Genomic DNA, 10,975 nt, shown 5'->3' with positions numbered 1-10,975 from the left:
GAAGGAGGGAGAGGCATTGCAGGGCACAGCTCCAGCAGGAGACCCTGCCTGATGTCCAGGGTCAAGAGCAACCAGAGCAAGAACAAGAGGGTCAGGAGGAGAGACCCAGACAATGGAGGCGATTTGCAGACCAAGGGTATATCAAAGAAGACTCTCCTATTTACAAATGAGTGAGAGTCAATGCAACGCACATCTGCACTTGTCCCGAGCTCTGACAGATCACATCTGCCACATTCTTAATGAAGACCTGATGCCCTTGAGTTGGAGGCTATCCCCTGCCAGTGGCTTTAAAGGTGATTGCCACGCTCAATTTCTTTGCCTGTGGGTCTTTCCAGGGGTCAACAGGCATCCCTGCGGCAGCTCTCAGGCCGCAACACATAGATGCATTAAGTAGGTCACAGATGCGATTTACAGGAAGGCCAATCATTATGTCAGGTTTGCTCTGGATGAAGGTAGCCAGGCTGCAAGATTCATCGGCTTCGCTGCCATCTCAGACTTCCCTAGAGTGCAGGGTGCAATAGACTGCACCCATGTGGCTATACGGGCTCCATGGCAGCAGGACCTGATGTTTATAAACCACAAGGGCTACCATTCCATCAATGTACAACTGGTGTGTGATTACTGGAAGCACATTCTGCACATTTGTGCACGGTACCCTGGGAGTTGCCATGACTCCTACTTGCTGAGTCACTGTCAGGTACCTGAGATTTTCAAAGGGCCATTACGTCTGCAGGGATGGCTGTTTGGGGATAAGGGGTACCCACTGAAACACAGGCTGATGACACTGGTGCATTGCCATCAGAATCATTCCGAGGAGAGGTACAAAGCTGCTCACAGCTCCACACACTTCCTTATAGAGTAGACCATAGGGCTTCTGAAGATGCGTTTCAGATGCTTGGACCTCTCAGGTGGCTCACTCCAATACACTCCCGATAGGGTTTCCCGCATCATCGCAGTGTTTTACGTCCTTCACAACCTGGCAATGCAAAGAGGTGAACCCCTGCCAGAGGGTGAACTGGAGGAGGATGAGAGCTCTTCGGAGGATGAAGATACAGAGGCCCAGGAACCTCAAGAGGCTGATGAGGGTCAAAATGAATGTGACAACACCATGGAGGAAGCAAGATGTCGGAGACTTGTCTGTGACACTTTAATTGCTGACTTGTTCCAGGGGGATTAAAGTTAAGACCAGGGGAGATGGCCACATTTCTCCTATCCCTCAATACCATTCCCTTTCATCTCAGGGGATGTCCAACTATTCACATCAAAAACGAGTCCAGCATTCACACTGGCACATTCTGGCCTCATGAATTGCCAAGCCATGATCTCTGCTTTGGTCCACAGTGCCCTGTGTATGCGCTCACTCTGGGAAGTGAGAGTCCACTGAGGAATGAGACCGATGCAAGAAATGACACGAAGCATTTGCCGCCAGATAATGATTGAAAACACAGCGGCCACTGAGATGAGGACATGGCTAGGGACCTCCTTCTCCTGTCCATGCCTTGCCTTTTGCCACAACCACTGAGGAGATACAACTGCCACTAGTCAATCAAAGCTGATGAGCTGCCCTCACATAATGGTCTTCCATGAGGAAGAAGGGTTAGAAGCGTACACATCACACACTTCTAATAAAGATTTAAATAAATCTCCCTGACATCACACAAGGGTGTGGAGACTCAGTGAGGTTGATATCACAGGAACATTAATCTCACATTGGACACTATCACTAAGTGGGAGGATGGATAAACCATGAAATAAGAGGATTCAAATGTGCATAATCACAACACCTACAGTTGACCAATCCATTCACAGACCCCTCAAATGTATTTACAAAAGTGCAACATTTTTACAGTGATAGCACATCTGTGGCCCAAAAGTAGTTTCAAAATTCCTTAACTTGCTTAACCGTACCACTACGCCTGGGTGCAGCCCCGACATCAGCAGCAGAGGTGGAGGCAACCTGCCAATTGCTATGTCCTGATGTCCGCGATGACCTTGGCCTACATCCTCTGCAGGCCTGCAGGGCCCCTGCCTGATAAGGGTCTCCTGCTCAGGGGAAGATGCACTCTCCTCGGCCTGAGAAGCTGGAGTGGATGGGGTCGCAGGCAGAGGGGACTCTGAGCAGCTGCACACCCTTGGAGTGTTCTGAGTGGGAGCCCCTGGGGTGTCCAGCTGATGCTCATTCTCCCTGTCGGTGCCCGAGTGCACCACCCTCACTCCTTGAGATGCTGCATCTGGAGGAAGATCAAGGTGCCTCATCCCCCTATTGCCTACATCTTGATGGTGCCCACCAGGGTGCATGGCCATGGAGTCCAGGACTGAGTGAAAATCCGGCAAAACCTGCTAGACCAAAGTGTCCATGGTGGTCGCTAACCTTCCTATGGTGACCTCGAGATGCTGGCATGTTGGAGCCACGGCAACAGACAGAACATGGATGGACTCCTCCATCTTTCAATCTAGTGTGCTGAGTGACTACCGAATCTCTGCCTGATGTTCCACCACCTGTTGTTGTGTCTCCAGCACTGGGTTGGTGGCTGCTTGCAGAGGCTCATCACCTGACTCTGATCTCCAACAGCCCCAAGTGCCGGAGGCCTCGGCTGTCTCTGCCTGCTGTGGGGATGTCAGTGAGGTGTTTTCCAGTAGGTGAGCCTGAGCCTAATCTAGAGCTATGCCCCACTGAGGTGTGTGTCCCTGCGCTGTTGGAGGGTGCGGGTGAGTGCAGTGACGCTTCTTTGTGAGCTTCCTCCTCAGGTGTGGTTTGGGGGCTGGGGCTTATGGTGGGCACGCTTGTGGGCCTCAATCTGCTGGTGCCTATAAGATGAAGAATAGAAGTTTGTTGATGAGCATGAGGAATATAAGACTTCATGTCACTCCCTGCGATTGTCAGGATGTGATGTACTGATGGAGCTGCGATCCGCACTAGATAGCGAGGAAAATCCGATCTCCCCTTCCCCACAGGCGCAATCCATGTCCTCCCCAGCGATGTGAGAGGCAGCCTCCTTAAATTGTGTGAGGGCAATGATGTCGGCTGTCCCTCCCCCCCTTCCGCAATCGTTCCCGCCTGTTGTGGGCAAGCTTCCCCTGGGTGTACACAAAAGAAAGGCATGTGATGAGAAGGGATGGAGCAGAGCTTGGGAAAGATGCATGTCCCCGGTGTGTGGTGAGCCCTCCCCATCAGGGGCTGAGGTTGGAGTGTGAGCAACATGATAGAAGGGGCAGTGCAGATGTCAAAGTTCCTGCTAGACGATCAGTGATGATGTGTACCCCACTAATGGTCGTACGAGATCCCTGAAGAGAGTAGCCCTTTGAGTACATGACACCATGATGAGAGTTTGATAGTGGAGGGAGTTGAAGGATGACTTACCCTGTCGGAGCGGATGATGTCATTCATCCACTTCCTGCACTGGATATCGTTGTGGGCGCGGTTGCCGGCCACACTGATCCCCTCTTCGATGGCCTCCCAGGCCGAAGAGGTGAGACTGGTGTGCTTCTTGGACCCATCCCTGGGATGCAGCACATCCCTGTGCGCCTGCACTCCCCTGATCAAGTCCTCACGGGCTTGGCGGGTGAAGCCGGGTGCTGCCTTCTCCTTGAGGCTTACAGTCTTCTCCTTCTGGGTGGAAGATATCTCTGTGCATGTCCTGGAGACAGCTGGGCTGGAGAGAGTGAGATGTACGTGTTCAGCTGGGGTTAAATATGGGGCCGGACATTCGACCCCACCAGCTAATGGCGGGCAGACAAATCAGCTCCTGACCCAGTGAGTGATTCGGTCTGATACTCGCCTGTGCATAATTAATAAACTTCCAAGCTCCAGTTCCCGCCATTCAGAGCAGTGGGGTAGCCACTGCTGAAGCCGCCCACCACCGCACTTAGACTGAAAAACAGAAAATTCTGCCCTTTATAATTGCAAATGCACGTTCTTTATCAATAGCACTTGAAATAGTTAAACAGAACATCCTTCGAAAGATCATCAGACTGTTCAAATTTCTGGTACTATGGTCATATTGGAAAGATCGTATTAAACTTCGATCTATCAGTACAGCACATTTGCAAGTAAGGGTTATTTTCTTGTTGGGAGTGTGCGATTTAAGATTTTCATTTACTCCACTGGATCAATTTTAACCACAAGCAAGTTTCAGGCTAAGATTCAGCCCAAGGTGTTTTTTTTATCCCTGGGGCTCGTATAAATATCCCCAATCCCGGGCCCGACCAGGTAAGTGGCAGGGATGGAGTTTTGGGTATGTATCCTTGGCGATAATGAGAGTGAAGGGCAGAGGAGGTCATGACTTTCCTTGTGGAGACCGGACAACCTCTGCTCCTGGCCCCACAAAAAAGTTTTATATTTAACTTGGAGGACCTTATCTGTCTGTAAAGCTGCTCAATTGACAGGGAAGTCACAACGGCTTGTCCACTCTGTCCCCAATTCAGATGCAATCAGGTTTCTATTGATGTAGAAAAAAGTTATACCCCGATTAACTCATCACTGCATTTTCAAAATCCCAACTATCTAGCTGTTGGCCCTGCAGTCGCCAAAACATTTGTGCAACTACTGATTTGCTCAGCTGCACCATCACCTCCACCTTTGCCCTAATCCCCAATAAAACCATGACTCTCCCTCACGCTGGCTGTTCCCTCAGGTATGGCCCTCATCTCCAGTCCCATAAGTCTAAGGGACACAGCCTTGAAAGGATATGGCGAACAATTTGTTTCGCCATCCACTTCTAGGTCTAGCAGGAACACTTAAACATATTGGGCCCTGCTCTCATCTGCAAAAACTGTGCACTATTCCAGGGTGGAAGGATAACCCACAGCTTCTTTTCTCTACACTACAAACTGGCTTCTTCGTTGTATGTTGTTGTGGTTGTCTACGGAAGAGGTTCAGAGGTATTGGGCAGGATTTTGCCCTTGGCGGGGGGTGCTCAGTGGGGGCAGGCAGGAAGCCGACCACCGCCCGCAATTGGCTCCGCACTGAGATTTCACCCGGGCGGGCCAGTTACGGCTTACCCTGCATGGATCACAAGCGACAGCGCTGAGCGCTGCCTGTGCAGGCAGGGCGAGGAGGCCGAGCCAGGCCGAGCACGCAGTTCGCACGTGCATGAGAAAGAGCAGCTGCCTCGGAGATTGAAGCGCTGTGTAAAGAAAAATGAAAAGGATAAAAATTTAATAAAAGATGTCCCCTCACGTGACTCTGTCACATGAGCCGGGACATGTTTTTAATTCAAAAATAAAGTTTTTATTTAATGTTTATTTGCTTTAGGAAACCTCATCCCGCTCGTGGATGAGGTAAATATAACGGCCGCTTGGCCTTTTCACCTGCCCGCCAACTGTAAGGCGTAAATTTGAATTTCATTAGATTATTAATGGCCTTAATAGGCCGACTCCGGCGCACGCCCGCCAAACAGAATATCACAAGACCGCGCAATGATGTCGGGGCGCACACCCAACGTCATCGCGCATCATTTTACATTCAGGTGTGTCGGGCGCGCTCCCGTAGAGTCTGAACAGTAACTATTTATTGCAGAACATAACTATGTACAGATAGATAAGACCGTAGCCTTCTTCAGTCCAAGCCATGAACAATCTCCATTCAGGCTACTACTAATCATGTGACTCCCTTTACATCATCATATTTCCCCAGTACCACAATAACCCCTTCAGTTCTGAACACCCTAATACTACACCTCTCCCCCTAAGTCTTTAACCAAATATTTTTGCTTTTATATTTACATGCTAATCCTCCTTCCCCCCAAACCTCTGACTTTACAGGTTTAAATGGTGTGGAGGTTTCATGACTCCCCCTGATCATGTTCTTTTGAAACTTGGAGTCTCAACTTGGATCTCTTTGCTCTGACTTGGCTGTTCTTCAGTAGAAGCCGCAGCATTTGGTGTTTTGTTTGTTTGAAGTTCTACATCTGGTTTGCCTAAATTTATGATAAAAGAGTCTCCTTGAGGAATGTGGATAAAACTTCTCCTGTCCCTCCTTATTATGCCTTCTGGGGTATGTATCAAGGAAGAGTGTTGTTGATCCTCATCGCTTAGGACAATAACGCTTCTCAGCTGAGGTCTCTGATCCAAATCTTGTTTCCGTCATTTAATTTGGGCAGGTTTTTGGTATGATACCTCCTATTGTAAGTGAAAGCTTGTTGCTTTCTGTAGGGCTATTCTCGGTCCTGAGCCTTCTGATAGTCCAGACTGTTAACCCTGGGATTAACTTATTGGGCAGCATGAGAAACTGAGTGCAAAGTTTTTTGCCCATTAGCAGCTCTGGTGGCGCTGATCTACATGTTAATGGATCAATATGTCAAAAATGCCATTGGAAAGTCCTCATTTTTTTGCAAAGATTGTTTTAATGGTGTGGATGCCCCTTTCCACCTCTCCATTAAGTTGTGCACACCTCAGGGGGCTGGTGAAGCATTGAGATCCGCAGCTCTCAGCGAAATGAGTGAAATAGTCATTAGCAAATTCCAGGCCCTTGTCGGGCACCACCTGGCCAGGGATGCCAAGTATGACAAAGACATCTTTCAACACCTTAGTGACAGGTCCTGTGGTCATTGTGTATAAACACCTCACCTTGATCTACCCAGAGAAGCAGTTGACAATGATGAGGAAGGATTTGGCATTGTGCATGAATAGATCCATTCCCAAATGTTCCCACAATCTGGTAGGGAATTGTGTGAGGATAAGGGGCTCCCCCTGGACTGGTTTGTGCCGTGCACACACCTGGCAGTGTGATATCATCTCTTCAATCGGTCTTGATATGTCCGGCAACCACACTGCAGACCGGGCGCGAGTTCTGCATTTTCTGATGCCCAAGTGGCCTTGGTGGATTTGTTGAAGAATCTCTGGTCGGGGGGAGGCAAGAATGGCTAACCGCTCACCATACACCAGCAGATCATCAAATATGGCGAAGTGTTTCTGTTGTTCAAAGTATATTTTCATGACAGTGCCACCGGAACACTGCTGTGGCCAATCTTGTATGCAGCACTGACAGATGCAGACGCGCTGTTCATCTTGAATCTGCCCTTCGCGTATCGGTTGTAGCTTCTTAGAGCTCACTGACAATTGTGTTGTCACAAATTGGGAATAGCAGTCGACTTCGTTGACCAGATTAACATCCTGTATCATGGGATGGTCGACTGTGGTCCTGGACAGTGTGTCCCTGTTTGATGCTTCCCCTGGGTGTACACTGTCTCTTAAGCAAAGCATATGAGACACAAGTGGAATCTCTGAATTCTGGGGGCATTCTGGCAAGTTCCTTCTCATTCAGTAGTGAGACTAGTGTTTTGTGATCTGTCTCGATGACTACTTTCAGCCCAATGATATAGTCAGAGAACTTCTCTTCATGTTCAATGGTATTACCATCACTGAATCCCCCACTATCAACATCCTGGGGGTTCCCATTGACCAGAAACTGAATTGGACCAGCCATATAAATACTGTGGCTACAAGAGCAGGTCAGAGGCTAGGAATCGTGCGATGAGTAACTCACCTCCTGATTCCCCAAAGCTTGTCCACCATCTACAAGGCACAAGTCAGGAGTGTGATGGAATACTCTCCACGTGCCTTGATGAGTGCAGCTCCCACAACACTGACGAAGCTGGACACCGTCCAGGTCTAAGCAGCCCACTTGATTGGCACCACATCCACAAACATTCACTCCCTCTACCACCGACGCACAGTAGCAGCAGTGTGTACAATCTACAAGATACACTGCAGGAATTCACCAAGGCTCCTTAGACAGCACCTTCCAAACCCATGACCACTACCACCTAGAAGAACAAGGGCAGCAAACGGCAGGAACACCACCACCTGGAGGTTCCCCTCCAAGCCACACACCATCCTGACTTGGAAATATATCACCATTCCTTCACTGTTGCTGTGTCAAAATCCTGGAACTCCCTCCCTAACAGCACTGTGGGTGTACCTACACCACATGGACTGCAGCAGTTCAAAAAGGCAGCTCATCACCACCTTCTCAAGGGCAATTAGGGATGGGCAATAAATGCTGGCCAAGCCAGCGAAGCCCACATCCCATAAATGAATAATAAAAAAGCCCACATGACTGCAGAAGCCTCTTTTTCAATAGCTGCATACTGCCTGTCTGTGCCTGGTAGCACCCTAGACGCATAATATACTGGTCAGCAGCACCCATCCAGCTGCTCTTGGAACAGGACTGCCTTTGTCCTGTTGATCAGGCATCCGTTGCGATTGTGGTTGGCAGGGATGGGTCGTAGTGAGCCAGGATATCTGGTGAGAGCAGCGTGTCATTGATCTAACGGAATGCTGCCCCTGGTGTGCATCCCAACAACACACTTGGGCCTTCTCCAGTCAGTGTTGCAAGGGCTCCATGACTTATGCCAGGATCGGCAAGAATCTTGCGAGCAGGTTTACCATGCCCAGTAATCTTTGGAGATCTGCAATGGATGACAGGGTTGACACGGATTGCCTTCGTTTATGTGGGTCTGCCATGATGCCTTTGCTGCTCACAATATTACCTAAAAACCGAACGACGCTCTTTGAGAATTCGCATTGCTCATTCAGTGTTAATCCTACTTCCTGTAAGCAATTCAAGAAAGCCTTCTCATGTCGTGTTCCTCGCAAGTTGTCCCATGGACAAGGACATCATCCATGTGGCAGATTACTCCTTTTAGGCCCTGTAAGATGGTCGACATTGTGCGCTGAAAAATCTTGGATGCCAAGGTAACGCTGAAGGGCAAACGATTGAAGCAAAATCTGGCCAATGGGGTGCTAAAAGTTCTCAGTGGCTTAGATTTTTAGTCTAACAGAACCTGCCAGAAGCCACTGTTGGCATCAGGTTTTAAGAACACTGTGCTCTTGGAGAGTTTGGTTAAGCTGTCGTCCGCCAAGGACATTGGCGGAATTTCCTTTGCCACAGCGTGGTTGAGTTATGTCAGGTCGACACAAATGCGAATGGAACCGTTTGGTTTTGGAACTGGGGCCAGCCCAGCGCACCATTCCATTGGCTGAGTGATGGGGGAGATGAATCCCACGTTGGCCACCTCGTCCAGTTGCAGTTGTACTTGCTTCATAAGCAGATGAAGTATTTTCGTTAGAGCAAACAGGCACACAGGTTTGGCATCGTTTCTCAGTGTTATGCTATATTCAGTCTTCAGTCACCCCAGCCCAGTTGTAAAACCCTTTTTAAAATTAGTACCAGATCCTTGTTGGCTAATCTCTTCAATCTTTCGGATGAGGTTGAGGTCAACACAGGCTTTTCTGCTCAGATGAGAGAATTCTTGGTTGTGAAGCATTTGCTGTATATGTTTGTTCTTATATTAGAGTGTTGCTTGCAACGTGCCTTTGGCCTGAAGCTTGATTTCTCCTGGTCTGCAAAACTGTGTTGTAGGTGGCTGCAGAGATTGTTTAATCAGCCACAGTTCTCTGTAGGACAGGGCTGTCACACTTGCTCCTATGTCTAATTTAAAATTAGTAATGTGCTCATTGATCCATATGTCAGCATTCCAGAATGTATACCTGGGGTCTTTAATCTCACCTGGGAAGCATTGTTGTTCTTCGTTTTGACGTTTCATTCTTCTATTTCGTTGATGGCTTTTTGTGCGAAGATTCGCTGGTGATCCTATACACGTTTAGAGGGTTTTGATCTGCACATTTTCCCAAAGTGTTCCAGCCTTTTAGAGTGGAAGCATTCAGCTGTGCTTGCAGGACACTATTTGCACAAACAGGCTTTTTGGCACCACAGCGCTGGCATGGTTTACGTACATCTTGAGTTTTAATTGCATCCGGTCTTCTTTGCCCTGGAATGTCTTTCGCATTTTAGTGTTTAATGAGCTCTACTGTCACTGGTGGTGTTCTGTACCATGGTTTGTCTTCCCCTCTTAATATGGATCTATTTTGCTGATGGACCTCAGATGGTCTGACAATCAGTAACGCCTTCTCTAAAGTTAAATCTTTATTGGATTGAAGCAGGTCAGAAAGGGTATCATCAGTTAACCCAACTTCTATGTGGTTTTGTATCAGCCAACACATAAGATCATTTTTTCACAGTCTTCAACCAACTGATACAAATCATTGATGAAGGTGTCCACAGGTTCTCCATGCTTTTGCACCCTTCTATTAAACTTTGCTATTTCCAAAATGTTGTTACTCCATAGGTTAAAGTAATTGTCAAAGGATTTTATGACCTCTTCAAATTTGTCTGATGATTCATTAATACCTTGTCAGGCTATCACGTCATCAGCAATTGCACCAATTGAATACAATAGTGTATTAGCTTGCTCAGCCTCTGATTTATTATCTAATCCTGATGCAATTCTGTGTCTTAAAAATCTCCTCCTCCATAGTGCCCAATTCCGTGTCAGGTCTGACCCTTCCATCTGCCCAAATCGTTCCGGCAAAATAAATGCTGAATCCATCGCCATTTTCAGCTCAGGAGAGGCTGGCCTTAATTTTTTTAAACGATGTTGCACTAATCAAGTTTTCCCACGCTGACCGAGCTTTTTTGGATACTCACCGTGGTTACTGAGCTGTCTCAAACCCTCTCTGAATCTCAGGAAAAATCGTCAAAACCATTATTAAGGCCAGTTAGTTACTTTGCTCAACACAAAAACAGAAACAGAAATACCTGGAAAAACTCAGCAGGTCTGGCAGCATCGGCGGAGAAGAGTACAGTTGACGTTTCGAGTCCTCATGACCCTTCAACATTTGCTGTTGCCAGAGGATTGAATTTAGTAGCCACATTTTTCTTCTCTTTTTTCACCATGCAGTTGCCACATGTTATGGCGCTGACTCTGGACCCAGGCTGTGGCGTGTTTCAAGCTGCGCACTTAAAAATGAACAGTCTCCCAAAGCTGCCTGGTTACTGCACCTTGGCTTTTTAAAGCCTTTTTTAAGGTTTGTTCACCCTTCCTCAATCGTCGCTATGTTCTTTATCTCTGCTTTTTGATCGGGATTTTCAACTGACATCCATGTGCTATGGTGGAGTCCTTCTTGGGCTGCA

The sequence above is a fragment of the Cetorhinus maximus genome, chromosome 6 (assembly GCF_964194155.1).
Source record: "Cetorhinus maximus chromosome 6, sCetMax3.hap1.1, whole genome shotgun sequence".
In the NCBI taxonomy this organism is placed as follows: Eukaryota; Metazoa; Chordata; class Chondrichthyes; order Lamniformes; family Cetorhinidae; genus Cetorhinus; species Cetorhinus maximus.
This window is presented reverse-complemented; position numbering follows the sequence as displayed.